General features: G+C 38.9%; 16 non-coding genes across 16 annotated transcripts; 4 read left to right on the top strand and 12 right to left on the bottom strand.

Annotated features, from left to right (window-relative positions):
• Positions 1-1,937: 1,937 nt before the first annotated feature.
• On the bottom strand, positions 1,938-2,009 carry trnaw-cca (transfer RNA tryptophan (anticodon CCA)). Its single transcript has one exon. It is a non-coding gene; the product is annotated as a tRNA-Trp (tRNA).
• A 401-nt stretch (positions 2,010-2,410) lies between these two features.
• trnae-uuc (transfer RNA glutamic acid (anticodon UUC)) lies at positions 2,411-2,482 on the bottom strand. The gene has a single exon. It is a non-coding gene; the product is annotated as a tRNA-Glu (tRNA).
• Positions 2,483-5,661: 3,179 nt separating this feature from the next.
• trnae-uuc (transfer RNA glutamic acid (anticodon UUC)) lies at positions 5,662-5,733 on the top strand. Its single transcript has one exon. It is a non-coding gene; the product is annotated as a tRNA-Glu (tRNA).
• Positions 5,734-7,915: 2,182 nt separating this feature from the next.
• On the bottom strand, positions 7,916-7,987 carry trnaw-cca (transfer RNA tryptophan (anticodon CCA)). The gene has a single exon. It is a non-coding gene; the product is annotated as a tRNA-Trp (tRNA).
• Positions 7,988-10,602: 2,615 nt separating this feature from the next.
• On the bottom strand, positions 10,603-10,675 carry trnak-cuu (transfer RNA lysine (anticodon CUU)). Its single transcript has one exon. It is a non-coding gene; the product is annotated as a tRNA-Lys (tRNA).
• Positions 10,676-11,089: 414 nt separating this feature from the next.
• trnan-guu (transfer RNA asparagine (anticodon GUU)) lies at positions 11,090-11,163 on the top strand. The gene has a single exon. It is a non-coding gene; the product is annotated as a tRNA-Asn (tRNA).
• Positions 11,164-11,298: 135 nt separating this feature from the next.
• Positions 11,299-11,371, bottom strand: trnaf-gaa (transfer RNA phenylalanine (anticodon GAA)). Its single transcript has one exon. It is a non-coding gene; the product is annotated as a tRNA-Phe (tRNA).
• Positions 11,372-12,293: 922 nt separating this feature from the next.
• trnaw-cca (transfer RNA tryptophan (anticodon CCA)) lies at positions 12,294-12,365 on the bottom strand. The gene has a single exon. It is a non-coding gene; the product is annotated as a tRNA-Trp (tRNA).
• Positions 12,366-15,496: 3,131 nt separating this feature from the next.
• Positions 15,497-15,569, bottom strand: trnak-cuu (transfer RNA lysine (anticodon CUU)). The gene has a single exon. It is a non-coding gene; the product is annotated as a tRNA-Lys (tRNA).
• A 414-nt stretch (positions 15,570-15,983) lies between these two features.
• trnan-guu (transfer RNA asparagine (anticodon GUU)) lies at positions 15,984-16,057 on the top strand. Its single transcript has one exon. It is a non-coding gene; the product is annotated as a tRNA-Asn (tRNA).
• A 134-nt stretch (positions 16,058-16,191) lies between these two features.
• On the bottom strand, positions 16,192-16,264 carry trnaf-gaa (transfer RNA phenylalanine (anticodon GAA)). Its single transcript has one exon. It is a non-coding gene; the product is annotated as a tRNA-Phe (tRNA).
• Positions 16,265-17,175: 911 nt separating this feature from the next.
• Positions 17,176-17,247, bottom strand: trnaw-cca (transfer RNA tryptophan (anticodon CCA)). The gene has a single exon. It is a non-coding gene; the product is annotated as a tRNA-Trp (tRNA).
• Positions 17,248-19,933: 2,686 nt separating this feature from the next.
• trnas-cga (transfer RNA serine (anticodon CGA)) lies at positions 19,934-20,044 on the bottom strand. The gene is made up of 2 exons: positions 20,007-20,044; positions 19,934-19,972 (listed from the first exon to the last, which is right to left on the bottom strand). It is a non-coding gene; the product is annotated as a tRNA-Ser (tRNA).
• A 343-nt stretch (positions 20,045-20,387) lies between these two features.
• trnak-cuu (transfer RNA lysine (anticodon CUU)) lies at positions 20,388-20,460 on the bottom strand. Its single transcript has one exon. It is a non-coding gene; the product is annotated as a tRNA-Lys (tRNA).
• A 414-nt stretch (positions 20,461-20,874) lies between these two features.
• Positions 20,875-20,948, top strand: trnan-guu (transfer RNA asparagine (anticodon GUU)). The gene has a single exon. It is a non-coding gene; the product is annotated as a tRNA-Asn (tRNA).
• Positions 20,949-21,083: 135 nt separating this feature from the next.
• On the bottom strand, positions 21,084-21,156 carry trnaf-gaa (transfer RNA phenylalanine (anticodon GAA)). The gene has a single exon. It is a non-coding gene; the product is annotated as a tRNA-Phe (tRNA).
• Positions 21,157-24,194: the final 3,038 nt, after the last annotated feature.

The raw sequence follows: 24,194 nt of genomic DNA, 5'->3' as shown, positions 1-24,194 counted from the left end.
GGTTAAATGTGGGCTCTAGTCTTTTTTTAACATCACTGAGTCCCTTGTCCCTGTGCAACCACAATGTAGAAACATACAGAGAATGTATGGGATAATAAACATCACTGCTGTTTCTCTTAAAGCGTGTTTATTTATTTATAATACTGGACCCTGTCTTAATACTGTATTACATTCTGAATATGAATATAGCTGAATTATTAATTGTAGATAATACTTAGAATACCAGATATATATTTAGCATTAAAAAGCAATACATGTGATTTATTTAATAGTCGTTCATTATTTTGTGTATCAGCCGCCACACAAAGCTGAGCGCAGTGCGGTATACTGTAATGATGCTCCAGTCAGTCTGCCTGGACTGCACCTGAACCATCTTAAAAACACGAAGCCCCTAATAAGCTAATTTGTAAAAGTTAGTAAAGAATTGCGCTAATATAACGAAGCTAAATTTGAACTCTTAGCTGGAGCAACGAGAGAGGGCGAGAGGGCGGGGCAGAGAAGGAGGGGGAGACGCTGCTAGGCAACCGGCTCGTGAACATTCCACTCCGCTGAGCAGAGACCGTTAGAATTTAAAAATGCGAAAGTTCCGAGCGGCGTTAGGCGCTTCGTTAAATTAACACACCGTTGCTGGCATTTTAATTTTGAACAAAACCATATTTTAAATACTCAAATAGCACTGTATTTAAAAAATACTTTACTTCAGTTCCAGACCGTTTTCCAACAAATATTATTATTATTATTATTATTATTATTATTATTTATTTCTTAGCAGACGCCCTTATCCAGGGCGATTTACAGTCGTAAACAAATACATTTCAAGAATCACAGTACAATTAATAATACAATTAAGAGCAAGATAAAAAATACAATGAGGCAGGAGGGGACTGAGAACCCCTCGGAAAGACAACGAACTGCAGGAATTGATAGAAAGTTTGGAGTGTGCGAGATTCGCAGCGATAGAAATCGCCTTAAATTATGTAGAGTTTGTGGTGTTATGCTGCCATCTAGAGGTTGTGATTGGAATTGAAACTATTGTCTTCAGTGAAGCAGGGTAGCATATATTTGGTTATTGCAATTAAAATCATTCTCTATGTATAAAACATTTGCTTTAGAACAGTTAGTGATGATATAAATAAGTTAACGTAGGTCTAGAAGAGGAGCCTGCTGTATTTAGATGTCACAATTCGGCAAGTTGAAGCTCTCATGTTGCAAAAGCGCAGCAGCAGGAGGCAGAAGATTGCAGTAGTGAGGCACAGGCTCACATTGCCTGTTAAAGCTGCCTGGTCGCCATGGCAACTTACCACTCCCAGGAGTCACTCGATGAGGCGTTGCCGTGGTAACCATGGTCTGTGAGGCGCCGGTGTGAAAGAGTTGCAGTGCAGCGGTGACATCGGAACAGTCTTTCTGATGAAAACGCAGAGCAAGCTGAGAATGACGCTGCGCTTTGAACGGCGCTGTAGCTGCGCTGGAGACTGGAGGGAGCAGAGAAGACTAACGATGGAGGTCCTGCAGAAAAATACAAAAGCTGAATGATGAAAAGAATCACCTGAGCAGGTAGGAAAATAGCTGATACTGTCTACCAGCGCTGAGCAGAGAAATGACCTGCAGTGAAAGGAGCGAATAACAAAAAACAAACACAGACCAAAAACAAACACAGACGAAGGGCGGAAGCAGTGCTGGGTGTATAAATAGAAAAGAAGGAGAGATTGACATGCAAGCTACCTAACGGGATTGCCCATACCGCTCTGGTCATGCCCTTTTTACCTGACCAAACACAGCAGCGCAAGATAATGGCAGAGAGACTGGAACTTGATTGAAATTTGTTTGTCGCTATATAATCAATAAATTGTATAAATTGTATAAATAAATGTCCGGAGACATTCAAATCCAGGCACGTTAAAAAATGAAATATAGTGGAATAGAAATAAAGACGTCTTTGACCTCGACGTGATTTGAACACGCAACCTTCTGATCTGGAGTCAGACGCGCTACCATTGCGCCACAAAGTCCTGGCATAGTGCATGCTTGTTATGCAATCCTAGAGTGCACAGCGTGACGTGACAGAATGCAATAATGTGTCAATTTACCAAAAAAAGAAACAAAAATAAATGTGTAGGTATTTATTTGTGAATAAACTATCTTGCTTCTATGATGGGACCGGAGACCTTACATCCGCATTCTAATGATCGTCCCACCCCAGAGAGACTTTGTCTTGACCAGGGATTAATATAATTTAAAAACAAACTGCGATGGTTCCACGCGATGGGAATGTGAATAGAGTCAAATACATTTGCATCATTCTGTATATATATAATATATATATATTTCGAGTAACTGTAGCTTTATTATCATATTGAAGACACATTACACATGACCACAGTTCTGTAACAAAATGACAATAACAAGAACGTTCCCATACCGGGAATCGAACCCGAGCCGCCTGGGTGAAAACCAGGAATCCTAACCGCTAGACCATATGGGAAGCTAAGGAACAAAAACATGGACGTGCAACAGTAGCTAGTAGTATACAGTATAATGATTGGTAAAAACACAAGAACCGATATTTCATTATAAACACGTTACAAATGAAAGCAAACTTAAAGCCATTTGTTTTTATTCTCAATTAACACAAACTCTTTAATTGCTAATAAATAAATAAATAAATAAATAAATAAATAATCTCCCTTTGTGCTTCTCGGAAGACATACGATGGACGAGGCACTGCAGTTTTTCAGTCTCGGGAATATTACAAATTTGGAGACTGTGCTTTAAAATACACATGTAGGGCGGGCGTCTCACACTTTGTATTTATCTCCATAATGCGTTGGGACTAAATACGCAGATACGTTAAAATTATTTGGAGAATGCGGGCATCGATCCCGCTACTTCTCGCATGCTAAGCGAGCGCTCTACCATTTGAGCTAATTCCCCTTGAATTATGCCAGCGATTCTCATAGGCTACATCGCAGCTTGATATGAGCAATTCAGATTGTCTTTTTTGTGGGGGGGGCAAGGCAATGTAGTCTGCCATTTGCAAATTCAAAACATTTTTTTTAATTAAATAGCAAGTATTTTGACGAGAGGCATGTTTTCAATTTCTTCAAAAAGTAGTCTCAGCTCGTTGATTCAGTCGCTTTAAAATCCCCCTCTGTGTCCCGATGCAGCAGCGCTGTGTGCTGTGGCTCGAGCTTGTTTGACGAGGCAGGCAATGCAAAAATGCCAAAACTTGCTTTTGTATCACATGACAAACTTAAGGTCTGCTTTAAAGGCTTGGCTGTCTCAAGTTAGTTTGTATTGTTAATGTAACACCTCGTTGTTGCCCAGTCATTGTATCATATGAAGAAGAGCTTGCCAGTTGGGGGCAACCGTCTGCCAATAAAAGATAAGACTATATTTGCAAGGATCATTTCTAGAGTGAAAATGTTTTGAAGGGATTGGTCTCGGTATATACCAGGAGGAGTGGGAGTGTTTTCTTCTCAGCACCGAGCTGACAATAAGTTCAGTTGTTTAAATCATGAAGCAAATTTCAAATGGATCACTGCTAATGTTAAAACAATTTAAGAACACTTTAAACAGTAATGTGATTTGCACTATGCAGGACTAGACTGAGCTTAAATAAAGACATTACATCTGAAAATAACTTGTGCTTACCCCCACTTACAAGGAAAGTGTCAAACTTTGTATTCGTCCTCATAACGTGTTAGAAAATGTAAACAGCAGTTGGAGAATGCCGAAGTCGATCATCCTAGCATGTTAAACGAGGGTATTTCTCCTGTAAGCTACGTCTAGTAATAGATCGTTTATACTGTTCTCAATGGTCCGCATCCCAGCCTGAGACCACGATCCAGTGGTAGACGGAGAAGTTTTTCAAAGTAATATGTTATTTGGAATATTAAAACAATCAAGTTAAATAACACATGTTTGGACACAAAATATTTTTTCAGTGACGTTAACAAGTAGTCTGTTTACAACAAAATGCAATCTGTGTTAGGAACACTATTTTAGTCGGATTTAAAATGGAAATTAAAATGGTATTGAGTGCTGAGAAGAGTGTGGTATCAGCTGTTGATTTCCTTGAAACAATCTTTTATAGTAAAATGAACACATTTATTCCTTTTAAAAATATGTAAAATTGAACTGTCAGAAGTGGGCTTTGAACCCAACCCACATCTCCACTCGGAGACCAGAACACACAATTCTTTGGAAAAGACAGAGTTCTTGTAGATGCCTGTAGATGCCAGGCATTCCGGTTCAGATCTGAAATTCTGTGTCATACAAAAAATCATTTCAAGATCGCGGTGGTGGTGATCTCGATCAAAAACTATTACAATGTGAATCAAAAAGGATCTTCTATCTCCATAAATAAATTATAGCGCTTTGAGATTATATATGTTACTAGCGGATTGTATAGAAATGTACTTAATTATATTAAAGCTGTTCTAAAAAAGAATGTTATCTCGAAAATGGAGTCTTGTCAAGCCGAAATAGCGTTAGACTGAAAATCTAAAGGTCCCTGGTTTGATCCCAGGTTTCGGCAAACAGCAAGAATTTTTTTGTTTTGTATTATTTTGAACTAAAAAACAGAGCACATTTTTTTCTTCAGTGTGATTGGAAGAAATAACAACGTATCAGAGTGCCATTTTCTAATGTGATAAGGAAATGCAAAAAGCATCGTCCCTGGGTGGGCTTGAACCACCAAACTTTCGATTAACAGCCGAACGCGCTAACCGATTGCACCACAGAGACCAACCTGTCAATCTACAAAAACTAACTTGCTGCAGCACTCTAGCACAAGCAAGGACTTTGTAAAGAATTGTGTGTGTTGGTTTCCAAATGGAGGCGTGGGTTCAAATCTCACTTCTGACAGTTGACTTTTACTTATTTTTAAAATGAATAAATGTGTTCATTTTATTATAAAAGATTTTCAAGGAAATCAACAGCTGATACCAAACTCTTGTCAGCACTCAATACCATTTTAATTTCTGCCTCGTCAAACAAGCTCGAGCCACAGCACACAGTGCTGCTGCATTGGGACAGAAGTGGTTTTAAAGCGACTGAATCAACGAGCTAAGACTACTTTTTGAAGAAATTGAAAACATACCTCTAGTCGAAATATTTGCTATTTTTTGAATTTGCAAATGGCAGACTACATTGCCAAAAATCTGACAATCTGAATTGCTCATATCAAGCTGCGATGTAGCCTATGAGAATCACTGGCATAATTTGTGGGGAATTAGCTCAAATGGTAGAGCGCTCGCTTTGCATGCGAGAAGTAGCGGGATCGATGCCCGCATTCTCCAAATAGTTTTAATATATCTGCGTATTTAGTCCCAACGCATTATGGAGATACATACAGTGTGACAATTCTTTGTAACAGAGTCGCCCGCCCTACATGTGTATTTTAAAGCAGTCTGCTAATTTGTAATATTCCCGCAGACTGAAAAGCTGCAGTGCGCCCTCCATCGTATGCCTTCCGAGAAGCACAAAGGGAGATTTTTTATATTTTTTAGCAATTGAAGAGTTTGTGTTAATTGAGAATAAATATGAATGGCTTGAAGTTTGCTTTAATTTGTAACGTGTTTGTAATGAATTAGTGTTTTTTTACCATCATTGTACTGTATACTAGCTACTGTTGCATGTCCAGGAGTTTGTTAATCAGCTTCCCATATGGGCTAGCGGTTAGGATTCCTGGTTTTCACCCAGGTGGCCCGGGTTCGACTCCCGGTATGGGAACGTCTTTGTTATTGTCATTTTGTTACAGAACTGTGGTCATGTGTAATGTGTTTTCATTATGATGATAAACCTACAGTTACTTGAAATTATATATATATATATATATATATATATATATATATATATATATATATACATATATATATATATATATATATATATATATATATATATATATATATACAGAATGATGCAATGTATTTGTCTCTATTCACATCACCTCACATTTCACTGGTTGCCTACGAGGGCTTGAGAGGGGTGACGTAAAAGTGAGAGAGAAAGAGCAAAGTTTAAACACATAACATACAACAATCTGACACTCGCTCCCGACGGGTCAAGCAGCATCCTCTGGCTGCTGGGCATTTAGTGGAACAAGAGACAGGAAGGGGACCAACAGGACAAAAGGACAGATCCTTCGCAACTCAGTGCGGCATCCTCAGGCAGCTAAGCTGTCAGCTGGGCAGCGGGGAGAGCTTAGGAAATGTGTCTCGGGTCCGTTTAGGAGAGACAAAAACAGAGAACCCCCTCCGTTTAGGACAGGCGGAAACAGAGAAACGATGGAATGCTGTCAGTAGTGTGCAGTGGCCTGCTGTATAGAGCAGAGAGCTGCTGAATGTAGTGGAAATTGGTATTTGAGAGTTAAGGCGTTTAAGATGATGTCGGAGATGGGTCTGACTTTGGGCAGAGATGAAGAATGCGTAGATCTGAGGCCTCTGCAGAACCTGAGAGGATGAGAATGCGTTGCTCGGAGGCTGCTGCAAAACCTATTGATTTGATCAAGAGCAGTCTAAGAGTGTATTGTCTATTGCGGTGCTGGAGGACTCTTGACTGAAATGTTGAAAATCGTAGGACATAGTTTCCGTATGTGCCTGGAAGCTCAAATTGAATGAAATGGACTTTGAAAGTTGTATGAAGTGCCTTGATGAAGAGGGGGGCAAATGAGGAAGTGCAAATCCGGGAGCAAGAAGGTTGCAGGAATGGCCTGATGCAAGAAGCTGGAAAATTAATGTGACAGTGGATTCTTAACATCTCAGAAAGCTGATAAGCATGGCTTCATGACCAGATCCTCGAAGGGAGGGGTTTTGATTTGAAATAATCAAATTAATATATGAAGCAAAAGAGGTTGAGGCAGGACGGGACTGAGAATCCCTCGGAAAGACAACGAACGCAGGAATTGATAGAAAGTTTGGAGTGTGCGAGATTCGCAGCGATAGCAAATCAGTTTAAATAATGTAGTTTGTGGTGTTATGCTGCCATCTAGAGGTTGCGATTGGAATTGAAACTATTGGCTTCAGTGAAGCAGGGTAGCATATATTTGGTTATTGCGATTAAAATCCTTGTCTATGGATAAAACGTTTGCTTTAGAACAGTTAGTGGTGATATAAGTAAGTTAACGTAGGTCTAGATGAGGAGCCTGCAGTATTTAGATGTCATAATTCGGCGAGTTGAAGCTCTCATGTTGCAAAAGCGCAGCAGCAGGAGACAGAAGATTGCAGTAGTGAGGCACAGGCTCGCATTGCCTGTTAAAGCTGCCTGGTCGCCATGGCAACTTACCACTCCCAGTAGTCACTCGATGAGGCGTTGCCATGGTAACCATGGTCTGTGAGGCGCCTTTGTGAAAGAGTTGAAGTGCAGCGGTGACGTCGGAACAGTCTTTCTGATGAAAACGCAGAGCAAGCTGAGAATGACGCTGCGCTTTGAACGGCGCTGTAGCTGCGCTGGAGACTGGAGGGAGCAGAAAAGACTAACGATGGAGCTCCTGCTGAAAAATATAAAAGCTGAATGATGAAAAGAATCACCTGAGCAGGTAGGAAAATAGCTGATACTGTCTACCAGCGCTGAGCAGAGAAATGACCTGTAGTGAAAGGAGCGAACAACAAAAAAACAAACACAGACCAAAAACAAACACAGACGAAGGACGGAAGCAGTGCTGGGTGTATAAATAGAAAAGAAGGAGAGATTGACATGCAAGCTACCTAACAGGATTGCCCATACCGCTCTGGTCACGCCATTTTTACCTGAACAAACACAGCAGCGCAAGATAATGGCGGAGAGACTGGAACTTGATTGAAATGTGTTTGTCGCTATATAATCAATAAATTGTATAAATAAATGTCCGAAGACATTCAAATCCAGGCACGTTAAAAAATGAAATATAGTGGAATAGAAATAAAGCCGGCTTTGACCTCGACGTGATTTGAACACGCAACCTTCTGATCTGGAGTCAGACGCGCTACCGTTGCGCCACGAAGTCCTGGCGTAGTGCATGCTTGTTATGCAATCCTAGAGTGCACAGCGTGACGTGACAGAATGCAATAATTTGTTAATTTACCCAAAAAAAGAAACATAAATAAATGTGTAGGTATTTATTTGTGAATAAACTATATTGCTTCTATGATGGCACCGGAGACCTTACATCCGCATTCTAATGATCGTCCCACCCCAGAGAGACTTTGTCTTGACCAGGGATTAATATAATTTAAAAACAAACTGCGATGGTTCCACGCGATGGGAATGTGAATAGAGTCAGTTACATTTGCATCATTCTGTACATATATATATATATATATATATATATATATATATATATATATATATATATATATATATATATATATATATATATATTCGAGTAACTGTAGCTTTATTATCATATTGAAGACACATTACACATGACCACAGTTCTGTAACAAAATGACAATAACAAGAACGTTCCCATACCGGGAGTCGATCCCGGGCCGCGTGGGTGAAAACCAGGATTCCTAACCGCTAGACCATATGGGAAGACGAGGGGCAAAATCATGGACATGCAACAGTAGCTAGTATACAGTACAATGATTGGTAAAAACACAAGAACCGATATTTCATTATAAACACATTACAAATGAAAGCAAACTTCAAGCCATTTATTTTTATTCTCAATTAACACAAACTCTTTAATTGCTAATAAATAAATAAATAAATAAATAAATAAATAATCTCCCTTTGTGTTTCTCGGAAGACATACGATGAACGGCGCACTGCAGTTTTTCAGTCTTGGGAATATTACAAATTAGGAGAATGTGCTTTAAAATACACATGTAGGGCGGGCGTCTCTGTTACAAAGAATCCATAATGCGTTGGGACTAAATACGCAGATACGTTAAAACTATTTGGAGAATGCGAGCATCGAGCCCGCTACTTCTCGCATGCTAAGCGAGCGCTCTACCATTTGAGCTAATTTCCCTCGAATTGTGTCAGCGATTCTCATAGGCCACATCGCAGCTTGATATGAGCAATTCAGATTGTCTTTTTTTTTTGTAGTCTGCCATTTGCAAATTCAAAACATTTTTTTAATTAAATAGCAAATATTTCGACGAGAGGCATGTTTTCAATTTCTTCAAAAAGTAGTCTCAGCTCGTTGATTCAGTCGCTTTAAAATCCACCTCTGTGTCCCGATGCAGCAGCACTGTGTGCTGTGGCTCGAGCTTCTTTGACGAGGCAGGCAATGCAAAAATGCCAAAACTTGCTTTTGTATCACATGACAAACTTAAGGTATGCTTTAACGGCTTGGCTGTCTCAAGTTAGTTTGTATTGTTAATGTAACACCTCGTTGTTGCCCAGTCATTGTATCATATGAAGTAGAGCTTGCCAGCTGGGGGTGACGGTCTGCCAATAAAAGATAAGACTATATTTGCAAGGATCATTTCTAGAGTGAAACTGTTTTGAAGGGATTTGTCTCGGTATCCACCAGGAGGAGTGGGAGTGTTTTCTTCTCAGCACCGAGCTGACAATAAGTTCAGTTGTTTAAATCATTAAGCAAATTTCAAATGGATCACTGCTAATGTTAAAACAATTTAAGAACACTTTAAACAGTAATGTGATTTGCACTACGCAGGACTAGATTGAGCTTAAATAAAGACATTACATCTGAAAATAACTTGTGCTTACCCCCACTTACAAGGAAAGTGTCAAACTTTGTATTAGTCCTCATAACGTGTTAGAAAATGTAAACAGCAGTTGGAGAATGCCGAAGTTGATCATCCTAGCATGTTAAACGAGGGCATTTCTCATGTAAGCTACTTCTGCTAATAGATGGTTTATACTGTTCTCAATGGTCCGCATCCCAGCCTGAGACCACGATCCAGTGGTCGACGGAGATGTTTTTCAGTAATATGTTATTTGGAATATTAAAACAATCAAGTTAAATACCTGTTTGGCCACAAAATATTTTTCAGTGACTTCATCAAGTAGTCTGTTTATAACAAAAATTGCAATATGTGTTAGGAACACTATTTTAGTCTGATTTAAAATGGAAATTAAAATGGTATTGAGTGCTGACAAGAGTTTGGTATTAGCTGTTGATTTCCTTAAAACAATCTTTTATAGTAAAATGAACACATTTATTCCTTTTAAAAATAAGTAAAAGTGAACTGTTAGAAGTGGGATTTCAACCCACGCCTCCATTCAGGGACCAGAACACACAATTCTTTGGAAAGACAATGTCCTTGAGTTTGGCGTCTTAGACCAACCGGCCATTCTGACAAGCTGCGTTTGTTCATGTAGAAAACCGCATTATTTATTTCAGCACACACTAGGGGGTCGTATCAAGGCCCGCATTGGGTTTATTACGCACATACCAACTGATGCTCCATGAATGATGTTAAGACAATTCTAAAAAAAAGAAACGGATTGAAGTCAACCCAAAAAAGTAAGATGATTTATTTCAATATTGTTATAGCTATAAACGATGCATCCTTTTTACAATAGCAATTGCTATTTGACAATGACCAATAAGTAATTTTGTTGCAATACTGTATACAATGTGAACAGAATCAGACTTTGCTCCGTTGTCTCGAAGAAACATCTTCAATTTGTATTTAAAAAGGACGCCCAATGTGGGGCTCGAACCCACGACCCTGAGATTAAGAGTCTCATGCTCTACCGACTGAGCTAGCCGGGCTGACTTTTCGAGGTTTCTTTCACTGTAACCAACTGAGCTATTAATTTGTCACCTTATTTGAGAAAAAACTGAATGACAGAACCAAAGATTCCAAATATAATCCACTGAACTGTAGTTTTCTTATCATAATGAAAACAGATTACACATGACCACAGTTCTGTATCAAAATTAAGTCGTAAGTATATGGTTTCCATTGTAGCTATTTACACACACTGCTCTGTTGTCTCCCAGGGTGTTATCTAACAAAACGACATATGCTGTGCTGCCATAATTGATTACATAGACTTTCCTGCCCCGTGTTGCTTTCTTCTTAGATGTGATCTCAGGTTCTGATGAGTTCTGCTCCCTCGATCACGTTCTGCAGCATCTCGCCTTGCTCATCACTCCTGTATGCTGTGGCTGCTTAACAGGTTGGTCTCTGTGGCGCAATCGGTTAGCGCGTTCGGCTGTTAACCGAAAGGTTGGTGGTTCAAGCCCACCCAGGGACGATGTTTTTTGCATTTCTTAATCACATTAGAAAATGGCACTCTGATACGCTGTTATTTCATCCAATTACGTTGAAGAAAAAATGTGCTCTGTTTTTTTTGTTCAAAATAATACAAAACCAATATCGTCTTGTTGTTTGCCGAAACCCGGGATCGAACCAGGGACCTTTAGATCTTCAGTCTAACGCTCTCCCAACTGAGCTATTTCGGCGTGACAAGACTGATGTTTCGAGATAGCATTCTTTTTGGCAATCCAGTAAACCTGTAATGAAAAACGTTCAACAGCTCGGCAACACCATAATAGAATCCGAAGCCTTTACAAATGCTTTTCGAAACTGTTAAGTTTTCTCCCAAATGCGGTTCTCAACAAATGTTTTTTTTTTTTTTTTTTTTTTTTTTTTTTGTATTCCTTCCAGAGTAAGTCCAAAAGGCAAACACTGGAACTGGTTGCCTGAAAGTGCCGCGCTTGAACTGCCTCAAGAAACGCTTCGCTCTAAAACGTGTACATAGAAAGTCTATTAACATCTTTAACACAATCATCTGTATTCCAATAGCGGTTAATCCACAGGGTGATCAATAAAGTGACTGCTGGCTTTGTTTAAATATTAACGAGATGTTTTCAGGATTCACGCGTATTCTGAACAAGCACAATAGAATATGGTAGTGAAAGGACAAGCAAATAGCAGGTTTATTGGCTCTGGTCTTGTATCATCACCCTGACTACTGTCCGTAAAAAAGTGGCATTAATAAAAACGTCATTATGCAAAGTTCCCAATGCGCAAATACGCAGCATATTTAATCTTCTTCACAATCTTAAACCTTCCCAAATGAATTTAAAATACTTACTGAAAGGTTACACACATTTTCACTATCTCATGCAAGGAAGTGTTAATATGACTTTATTACCCAACTGTGTCAATGAAGACTGGTCAACAGTAATTTCGGATTCACTTTAGTTTATTGTGCTGTATCAAATGAAACATACAAATGAATCGCAATACAATAAATATCTGTTTGATCGCTATACAATCAATATGTTGTGTAGGCTAAATTGTATTAATAAATGTCCGGAAACAGTCAAATTCAAACACGTTAAAAAATGAAATAGTGCGGAATAAAAACAAAGGCGGCTTTGACCTCGACGTGATTTGAACACGCAACCTTCTGATCTGGAGTCAGACGCGCTGCCGTTGCGCCACAAAGTCCAGCTGTAATGGCAGCTTGTTATGCAATGCTAGAGTGTACAGCAAGCATGCCAAACACATGGTAATGCCGACGCTGATACTAGGAAAACACGGGGTATCACCAGTGTCATGGGAAACAGCCGACTCAATACTTGTTCGTAGCCAGCAGGGCTATGAAGTTGTCGGAAGTGTGTTTGATTCTCAGCTTTAAAAGTAAAGAAAACATAAAACAATACGATTTGCTTTTAGAAATGTCATTATTTGAAACGTGGGCATAAACACAGTTGTATTGGCTGGGAATCATATGCCTGTGTTTATTTATTTATTTTCTGCACGTATTAATTAGTATTGTGTGAATATTTTATTTAGATTGTGTGTGAACATTTTATTTAGATCGTTTTTTTTTCTTTTCATAATTTTCTGTTTGCTTTGCACTGTGTTTTTGCTGTGTTGATTATTATTTGTCTGTTTTGTTTGGTGCACGGGTGAAACGGAGTTCGTAATTAAAGTATTTTTTTGTTTTGTTTATCACAAGCACTGAGCACACGGACCTCAGGTCCCGCCCCAAACAATTGCAGGTACCTGTACACACCTGGAATTAGAAGGGCTTTGAGGTATAAAAAGGGTGAGGAACTAAGAGACTGGGAGCATGGAACTAGGAGATACCGGAATAGGAAAGAGGGAGAAGCCGAGGGAAGTAAACGAAAATAAAGAGGACGAGATTAGACAGCGAGTGGTTGGGTTTTTTTTTTGTGCACGGACAGTGTCAGTTTTGTTTTGTTATTTTTTCTCGTAGACTCACTCTGGGAGGACTGCGGAATTTGGCGATTGAAGACATTTGAAAAGAGGTACTGACAAGAACCTTTGCGTTCGTGGTTTATGTCAGGATATCAGGATCTCTCCTGAGGACTTCAGCTGAAGCGCAGCACCCTATGGAGAGGGCTGCCCAAACAGGCGTCTGGACAGGAGCCCTAAGAGGAGGTCTGGACCAGAGAGTGGATAACGTATGGTTAAGTGAACAAATACACATTAAAATGCATCTAATGCTCAAAAATAAAACAATAATTCAAATAAACAAACAGTGCAAAAAAGGAAAACCAATCCAATTCAAATTCAAAAATCATAAGTGATAACACTGAATAAAATAATAATCAACACATTCGTCACCCGTGACATTACCACCACTGCGATCTTGAAAATGTTTGTATGCCACATAATTTAAGATCTGAAACGGAATGTTTGGCATCTACAAAATGTCTAGCTAGTGGTGGATGAATATATTTTCTCCTAATTGAACTTTTATGCTCGCTCATTAATGCGCAATTGTAACTGTCTAGTAGTTTTACCATCATATTGCAAATGGCTAGGACAAGAAATCACATTAATGACATGAGCTGAAGCACAATCACTTGTAAGATACTGTACTCTTTTTTTTTGTTGTATGGCTTGTGCATTTTCTTAGTTTTAAATGTATTATCACAGGCGGTACACTTACGATTTGGAAAAAATCCAGTAGATTTGTCCAGTACACCTAGATCTCTCGAACTTCTAAACGAGTCAGCCCTTAATAAAGACTGTCCGTGTTCATTTCGGCGTTTATGACATTGTCTATACACAACAGCTCTTATGTAATCCTATTGGTATCGAATCGATCGCAATTAATGTGTTCCATGTTTCCAGTCAGTTTGATAGTTTTAATACTGTATTACATTCTGAATATGAATAGTGCTGAATTATTAATTGTTGATAATACTTAGAATACCAGATACATATTTAGCATTAAAAAGCAATACATGTGATTTATTTAAACAGTCGTTCATTATTTTGTGTATCAGCGGCCACACAAAGCTGAGCGCAGTGCGGTATACTGTAATGATGCTCCAGTCAGTCTGTCCGGACTGCACCTGAACCATCTTAAAAACACGAAGCCCCTAATAAGCTAATTTGTAAAAGTTAGTAAAGAGTTGCGCTAATATAACGAAGCTAAATTTGAACTCCTAGCTGGTACAACGAGAGAGGACGAGAGGGCGGGGCAGAGAAGGAGGGGGAGACGCTGCTAGGCAACCGTCTCGTGAACATTCCGCTCAGCTGAGGAGAGACCGTTAGGATTTAAAAATGCGAACTTTCCGAGCGGCGTTAGGCGCTTCGTTAAATTAACACACCGTTTCTGGCATTTGAATATAACCATATTTTAAATACTCAAATAGGACTGTATTAAAAAATATATGTTTTTCAAAGTAATATGTTATTTGGAATATTAAAACAATCAAATTAAATAACACATGTTTGGACACCAAAATATTGTTCTTCCTCATAACGTGTTAGAAAATGTAAACAGCAGTTGGAGAATGCCGAAGTCGATCATCCTAGCATGTTAAACGAGGGCATTTCTCCTGTAAGCTGCGTCTAGTAATAGATGATTTATACTGTTCTCAATGGTCCACATCCCAGCCTGAGACCACGATCCAGTGGTCGACGGAGATGTTTTTCAAAGTAATATGTTATTTGGAATTTTAAAACAATCAAGTTAAATAACATGTTTGGACACAAAATATTTTTCAGTGACGTTAACAAGTAGTCTGTTTACAACAAAAATGCAATCTGTGTTAGGAACACTATTTTAGTCCGATTTAAAATGGAAATTAAAATGGTATTGAGTGCTGAAATTTATTATTTTTAAAAATAAGAAAAAGTCAACTATCAGAGTGGGATTTGAACCCACGCCTCCATTCAGAGACCAGAACACACAATTCTTTAGAACGACAGAGTCCTTGCGTCTGGCGCCTTAGACCACTCGGCCATTGTGACAAGCTGCGTTTGTTAATGTAGAAAACCGCATTATTTATTTCAGCACACACTAGGGGGTCGTATCAAGGCCCGATTGGGTTTATTACGCACATACCAACTGATGCTCCATGAATGATGTTAAGACAATTCTAAAAAAAAGAAACGGATTGAAGTCAACCCAAAAAAGTAACATGATTTATTTCAATATCGTTATAGCTATAAACGATGCATGCTTTTTACAATAGCAATTGCTATTTGACAATGACCAATAAGTAATTTTGTTGCAATACTGTATACAATGTGAACAGAATCAGACTTTGGTCCGTTGTCTCGAAGAAACATCTTCAATTTGTATTTAAAAAGGACGCCCAACGTGGGGCTCGAACCCACGACCCTGAGATTAAGAGTCTCATGCTCTACCGACTGAGCTAGCCGGGCTGATTTTGCGAGGGATCTTTCACTGTAACCAACTGAGCTATTAATTTGTCATCTTATTTGAGAAAATAGTGAATGACAGAACCAAAGATTCCAAATATAATCCACTGAACTGTAGTTTTCTTATCATAATGAAAACAGATTACACATGACCACAGTTCTGTATCAAAATTAAGTCGTAAGTATATGGTTTCCATTGTAGCTATTTACACACACTGCTCTGTTGTCTCCCAGGGTGTTATCTAACAAAACGACATATGCTGTGCTTCCATAATCGATTACATAGACTTTCCTGCCCCGTGTTGCTTTCTTCTTAGATGTGATCTCAGGTTCTGATGAGTTCTGCTCCCTCGATCACGTTCTGCAGCATCTCGCCTTGCTCATCACTCCCGTATGCTTTGGCTGCTTAACAGGTTGGTCTCTGTGGCGCAATCGGTTAGCGCGTTCGGCTGTTAACCGAAAGGTTGGTGGTTCAAGCCCACCCAGGGACGATGTTTTTTGCATTTCTTAATCACATTAGAAAATGGCACTCTGATACGCTGTTATTTCATCCAATTACGCTGAAGAATGAATGTGCTCTGTTTTTTTAGTTCAAAATAATACAAACCAATATCGTCTTGTTGTTTGCCGAAACCCGGGATCGAACCAGGGACCTTTAGATCTTCAGTCTAACGCTCTCCCAGCTGAGCAATTTCGGCTTGTCAAGACTGATGTTTCGAGATATCATTCTTTTTGGCAATCCAGTAAACCTGTAATGAAAAACGTTCAACAGCTCGGCAACACCATAATAGAATCCGAAGCCTTTACAAATGCTTTTCGAAACTGTTAAGATTTCTCCCAAATGCGGTTCTCAACAAATGGTTTTTTTTTTTTTTTTTTGTATTCCTTCCAGAGTAAGTCCAAAAGGCAAACACTGGAACTGGTTGCCTGAAAGTGCCGCGCTTGAACTGCCTCAAGAAACGCTTAGCTCTAAAACGTGTACATAGAAAGTCTATTAACATCTTTAACACAATCATCTGTATTCCAATAGCGGTTAATCCACAGGGTGACCAATAAAGTGACTGCTGGCTTTGTTTAAATATTAACGAGATGTTTTCAGGATTCACGCGTATTCTGAACAAGCACAATAGAATATTGTAGTGAAAGGACAAGCAAATAGCAGGTTTTTTGGCTCTGGTCTTGTATCATCACCCTGCCTACTGTCCATAAGAAAGTGGCATTAATAAAAACGTCATTATGCAAAGTTCCCAATGCGCAAATACGCAGCATATTTAAACTTCTTCACAATCTTAAACCTTCCCAAATGAATTTAAAATACTTACTGAAAGGTTACACACATTTTCACTATCTCATGCAAGGAAGTGTTAATATGACTTTATTACCCAACTGTGTCAATGAAGACTGGTCAACAGTAATTTCGGATTCACTTTAGTTTATTGTGCTGTATCAAATGAAACATACAAATGAATCGCAATACAATAAATATCTGTTTGATCGCTATACAATCAATATGTTGTATAGGCTAAATTGTATAAATAAATGTCCGGAAACAGTCAAATTCAAACACGTTAAAAAATGAAATAGTGCGGAATAAAAACAAAGGCGGTTTTGACCGCGACGTGATTTGAACACGCAACCTTCTGATCTGGAGTCAGACGCGCTACCGTTGCGCCACGAAGTCCAGCTGTAATGGCAGCTTGTTATGCAATGCTAGAGTGTACAGCAAGCATGCCAAACACATGGTAATGCCGACGCTGATACTAGGAAAACACGGTGTATCACCAGGGTCATGGGAAACAGCCGACTCAATACTTGTTCGTAGCCAGCAGGGCTATGAAGTTGTCGGAAGTGTGTTTGATTCTCAGCTTTAAAAGTAAAGAAAACATAAAACAATACGATTTGCTTTTAGAAATTTCATTATTTGAAACGTGGGCATAAACACAGTTGTATTGGCTGGAAATCATATGCCTGTGTTTATTTATTTATTTTCTGCACGTATTAATTAGTATTGTGTGAATATTTTATTTAGATCGTGTGTGAACATTTTATTTAGATCGTTTTTTTTTCTTTTCATAATTTTCATAATTTTCTGTTTGCTTTGCACTGTGTTTTTGCTGTGTTGATTATTATTTGTCTGTTTTGTTTGGTGCACGGGTGAAACGGAGTTCGTAATTAAAGTATTTTTTTGTTTTGTTTATCAGAAGCACTGTGCACACGGACCTCAGGTCCCGCCCCAAACAATTGCAGGTACCTGTACACACCTGGAATTAGAAGGGCTTTGAGGTATAAAAAGGGTGAGGAACTAAGAGACTGGGAGCATGGAACTAGGAGATACCGGAATAGGAAAGAGAGAGAAACTGAGTGAAGTAAACGAAAATAAAGAGGACGAGATTAGACAGCGAGTGGTTGGGGTTATTTTGTGCACGGACAGTGTCAGTTTCGTTTTGTTATTTTTTCTCGTAGACTCACTCTGGGAGGACTGCGGAATTTGGTGATTGAAGACATTTGAAAAGTGGTACTGACAAGAACCTTTGCGTTCGTGGTTTATGTCAGGATATCAGGATCTCTCCTGAGGACTTCAGCTGAAGCGCAGCACCCTATGGAGAGGGCTGCCCAAACAGGCATCTGGACAGGAGCCCTAACAGGAGGTCTGGACCAGAGAGTGGATGACGTATGGTTAAGTGAACAAATACACATTAAAATGCATCTAATGCTCAAAAATAAAACAATAATTCAAATAATCAAACTGTGCAAAAAAGGAAAACCAATCCAATTAAAATTCAAAAATCATAAGTGATAACACTGAATAAAATAATAATCAACACATTCGTCACCCGTGACATTACCACCACTGCGATCTTGAAAATGTTTGTATGCCACAGAATTTAAGATCTGAAACGGAATGTCTGGCATCTACAAAATGTCTAGCTAGTCGTGGATGAATATATTTTCTCCTAATTGAACTTTTATTCTCGCTCATTAATGCGCGATTGTAACTGTCTAGTAGTTTTACCATCATATTGCAAATGGCTAGGACAAGAAATCACATTAATGACATGAGCTGAAGCACAATCACTTGTAAGATACTGTACTCTTTTTTTTCGTTGTATGGCTTGTACATTTTCTTAGTTTTAAATGTATTATCACAGGCGGTACACTTACGATTTGGAAAAAATCCAGTAGATTTGTCCAGTACACCTAGATCTCTCGAACATCTGAACGAGTCAGCCCTTAATAAAGACCGTCCGTGTTCATTTCGGCGTTTATGACATTGTCTATACACAACAGCTCTTATGTAATCCTATTGGTATCGAATCGATCGCAATTAATGTGTTCCATGCTTCCAGTCAGTTTGATAGTTTTAATACTGTATTACATTCTGAATATGAATAGAGCTGAATTATTAATTGTTGATAATACTTAGAATACCAGATACATATTTAGCATTAAAAAGCAATACATGTGATTTATTTAAACAGTCGTTCATTATTTTGTGTATCAGCGGCCACACAAAGCTGAGCGCAGTGCGCTATACTGTAATGATGCTCCAGTCAGTCTGTCCGGACTGCACCTGAACCATCTTAAAAACACGAAGCCCCTAATAAGCTAATTTGTAAAAGTTAGTAAAGAGTTGCGCTAATATAACGAAGCTAAATTTGAACTCCTAGCTGGTACAACGAGAGAGGACGAGAGGGCGGGGCAGAGAAGGAGGGGGAGACGCTGCTAGGCAACCGGCTCGTGAACATTCCGCTCAGCTGAGGAGCGACCGTTAGGATTTAAAAATGCGAACGTTCCGAGCGGCGTTCAGCGCTTCGTTAAATTAACACAGTGTTGCTGGCATGTGAATATAACCATATTTTAAATACTCAAATAGGACTGTATTAAAAAATATATATGTTTTTCAAAGTAATATGTTATTTGGAATATTAAAACAATCAATTTAAATAACACATGTTTGGACACCAAAATATTGTTTTTCCTTATAACGTGTTAGAAAATGTAATCAGCAGTTGGAGAATGCCGAAGTCGATCATCCTAGCATGTTAAACGAGGGCATTTCTCCTGTAAGCTGCGTTTAGTAATAGATGGTTTATACTGTTCTCAATGGTCCACATCCCAGCCTGAGACCACGATCCAGTGGTAGACGGAGATGTTTTTCAAAGTAATATGTTATTTGGAATTTTAAAACAATCAAGTTAAATAACATGTTTGGACACAAAATATTTTTCAGTGACGTTAACAAGTAGTCTGTTTACAACAAAAATGCAATCTGTGTTAGGAACACTATTTTAGTCCGATTTAAAATGGAAATTAAAATGGTATTGAGTGCTGAAATTTATTATTTTTAAAAATAAGTAAAAGTCAACTATCAGAAGTGGGATTTGAACCCACGCCTCCATTCAGAGAACAGAACACACAATTCTTTAGAACGACAGAGTCCTCGAGTCTGACGCCTTAGACCACTCGGCCATTGTGACAAGCTGCGTTTGTTAATGTAGAAAACCGCATTATTTATTTCAGCACACACTAGGGGGTCGTATCAAGGCCCGATTGGGTTTATTACGCACATACCAACTGATGCTCCATGAATGATGTTAAGACAATTCTAAAAAAAGAAACGGATTGAAGTCAACCCAAAAAAGTAAGATTATTTATTTAAATATCGTTATAGCTATAAACGATGCATGCTTTTTACAATAGCAATTGCTATTTGACAATGACCAATAAGTAATTTTGTTGCAATACTGTATACAATGTGAACAGAATCAGACTTTGCTCCGTTGTCTCGAAGAAACATCTTCAATTTGTATTTAAAAAGGACGCCCAACGTAGGGCTCGAACCCACGACCCTGAGATTAAGAGTCTCATGCTCTACCGACTGAGCTAGCCGGGCTGACTTTTCGAGGTTTCTTTCACTGTAACCAACTGAGCTATTAATTTGTCATCTTATTTGAGAAGATAGTGAATGACAGAACCAAAGATTCCAAATATAATCCACTGAACTGTAGTTTTCTTATCATAATGAAAACAGATTACACATGACCACAGTTCTGTATCAAAATTAAGTCGTAAGTATATGGTTTCCATTGTAGCTATTTACACACACCGCTCTGTTGTCTCCCAGGGTGTTATCTAACAAAACGACATATGCTGTGCTGCCATAATTGATTACATAGACTTTCCTGCCCCGTGTTGCTTTCTTCTTAGATGTGATCTCAAGTTCTGATGAGTTCTGCTCCCTCGATCACGTTCTGCAGCATCTCGCCTTGCTCATCACTCCTGTATGCTTTGGCTGCTTAACAGGTTGGTCTCTGTGGCGCAATCGGTTAGCGCGTTCGGCTGTTAACCGAAAGGTTGGTGGTTCAAGCCCACCCAGGGACGATGTTTTTTGCATTTCTTAATCACATTAGAAAATGGCACTCTGATACGCTGTTATTTCATCCAATTACGCTGAAGAATAAATGTGCTCTGTTTTTTTAGTTCAAAATAATACAAAACCAATATCGTCTTGTTGTTTGCCGAAACCCGGGATCGAACCAGGGACCTTAAGATCTTCAGTCTAACGCTCTCCCAACTGAGCTATTTCGGCGTGACAAGACTGATGTTTCGAGATAGCATTCTTTTTGGCAATCCAGTAAACCTGTAATGAAAAACGTTCAACAGCTCGGCAACACCATAATAGAATCCGAAGCCTTTACAAATGCTTTTCGAAACTGTTAAGTTTTCTCCCAAATGCGGTTCTCAACAAATGTTTTTTTTTTTTTTTTTTTTTTTTTGTATTCCTTCCAGAGTAAGTCCAAAAGGCAAACACTGGAACTGGTTGCCTGAAAGTGCCGCGCTTGAACTGCCTCAAGAAACGCTTAGCTCTAAAACGTGTACATAGAAAGTCTATTAACATCTTTAACACAATCATCTGTATTCCAATAGCGGTTAATCCACAGGGTGATCAATAAAGTGACTGCTGGCTTTGTTTAAATATTAACGAGATGTTTTCAGGATTCACGCGTATTCTGAACAAGCACAATAGAATATGGTAGTGAAAGGACAAGCAAATAGCAGGTTTATTGGCTCTGGCCTTGTATCATCACCCTGACTTCTGTCCGTAAGAAAGTGGCATTAATAAAAACGTCATTATGCAAAGTTCCCAATGCGCAAATACGCAGCATATTTAAACTTCTTCACAATCTTAAACCTTCCCAAATGAATTTAAAATACTTACTGAAAGGTTACACACATTTTCACTATCTCATGCAAGGAAGTGTTAATATGACTTTATTACCCAACTGTGTCAATGAAGACTGGTCAACAGTAATTTCGGATTCACTTTAGTTTATTGTGCTGTATCAAATGAAACATACAAATGAATCGCAATACAATAAATATCTGTTTGATCGCTATACAATCAATATGTTGTATAGGCTAAATTGTATAAATAAATGTCCGGAAACAGTCAAATTCAAACACGTTAAAAAATGAAATAGTGCGGAATAAAAACAAAGGCGGCTTTGACCTCGACGTGATTTGAACACGCAACCTTCTGATCTGGAGTCAGACGCGCTGCCGTTGCGCCACGGAGTCCAGCTGTAATGGCAGCTCGTTATGCAATGCTAGAGTGTACAGCAAGCATGCCAAACACATGGTAATGCCGACGCTGATACTAGGAAAACACGGGGTATCACCAGGGTCATGGGAAACAGCCGACTCAATACTTGTTCGTAGCCAGCAGGGCTATGAAGTTGTCGGAAGTGTGTTTGATTCTCAGCTTTAAAAGTAAAGAAAACATAAAACAATACGATTTGCTTTTAGAAATGTCATTATTTGAAACGTGGGCATAAACACAGTTGTATTGGCTGGGAATCATATGCCTGTGTTTATTTATTTATTTTCTGCACGTATTAATTAGTATTGTGTGAATATTTTATTTAGATCGTGTGTGAACATTTTATTTAGATCGTTTTTTTTTCTTTTCATAATTTTCATAATTTTCTGTTTGCTTTGCACTGTGTTTTTGCTGTGTTGATTATTATTTGTCTGTTTTGTTTGGTGCACGGGTGAAACGGAGTTCGTAATTAAAGTATTTTTTTGTTTTGTTTATCACAAGCACTGAGCACACGGACCTCAGGTCCCGCCCCAAACAATTGCTGGTACCTGTACACACCTGGAATTAGAAGGGCTTTGAGGTATAAAAAGGGTGAGGAACTAAGAGACTGGGAGCATGGAACTAGGAGATACCGGAATAGGAAAGAGAGAGAAGCTGAGGGAAGTAAACGAAAATAAAGAAGACGAGATTAGACAGCGAGTGGTTGGGGGTTTTTTTGTGCACGGACAGTGTCAGTTTCGTTTTGTTATTTTTTCTCGTAGACTCACTCTGGGAGGACTGCGGAATTTGGCGATTGAATACATTTGAAAAGAGGTACTGACAAGAACCTTTGCGTTCGTGGTTTATGTCAGGATATCAGGATCTCTCCTGAGGACTTCAGCTGAAGCGCAGCACCCTATGGAGAGGGCTGCCCAAACAGGCGTCTGGACAGGAGCCCTAAGAGGAGGTCTGGACCAGAGAGTGGATGACGTATGGTTAAGTGAACAAATATACATTAAAATGCATCTAATGCTCAAAAATAAAACAATAATTCAAATAAACAAACTGTGCAAAAAAGGAAAACCAATCCAATTCAAAAATCATAAGTGATAACACTGAATAAAATAATAATCAACACATTCGTCACCTGTGACATTACCACCACTGCGATCTTGAAAATGTTTGTATGCCACAGAATTTAAGATCTGAAACGGAATGTTTGGCATCTACAAAATGTCTAGCTAGTGGTGGATGAATATATTTTCTCCTAATTGAACTTTTATGCTCGCTCATTAATGCGCAATTGTAACTGTCTAGTAGTTTTACCATCATATTGCAAATGGCTAGGACAAGAAATCACATTAATGACATGAGCTGAAGCACAATCACTTGTAAGATACTGTACTCTTTTTTTTCGTTGTATGGCTTGTGCATTTTCTTAGTTTTAAATGTATTATCACAGGCGGTACACTTACGATTTGGAAAAAATCCAGTAGATTTGTCCAGTACACCTAGATCTCTCGAACATCTAAACGAGTCAGCCCTTAATAAAGACCGTCCGTGTTCATTTCGGCGTTTGTGACATTGTCTATACACAACAGCTCTTATGTAATCCTATTGGTATCGAATCGATCGCAATAAATGTGTTCCATGTTTCCAGTCAGTTTGATAGTTTTAATACTGTATTACATTCTGAATACGAATATAGCTGAATTATTAATTGTTGGTAATACTTAGAATACCAGATACATATTTAGCATTAAAAAGCAATACATGTGATTTATTTAAACAGTCGTTCATTATTTTGTGTATCAGCGGCCACACAAAGCTGAGCGCAGTGCGGTATACTGTAATGATGCTCCAGTCAGTCTGTCCGGACTGCACCTGAACCATCTTAAAAACACGAAGCCCCTAATAAGCTAATTTGTAAAAGTTAGTAAAGAGTTGCGCTAATATAACGAAGCTAAATTTGAACTCCTAGCTGGTACAACGAGAGAGGACGAGAGGGCGGGGCAGAGAAGGAGGGGGAGACGCTGCTAGGCAACCGG

The sequence above is a fragment of the Acipenser ruthenus genome, chromosome 32 (assembly GCF_902713425.1).
Source record: "Acipenser ruthenus chromosome 32, fAciRut3.2 maternal haplotype, whole genome shotgun sequence".
NCBI classification, from domain to species: Eukaryota; Metazoa; Chordata; class Actinopteri; order Acipenseriformes; family Acipenseridae; genus Acipenser; species Acipenser ruthenus.
The sequence above is the reverse complement of the archived record's forward strand: the minus strand, read 5'-3'. Positions and strand labels throughout refer to the sequence as shown.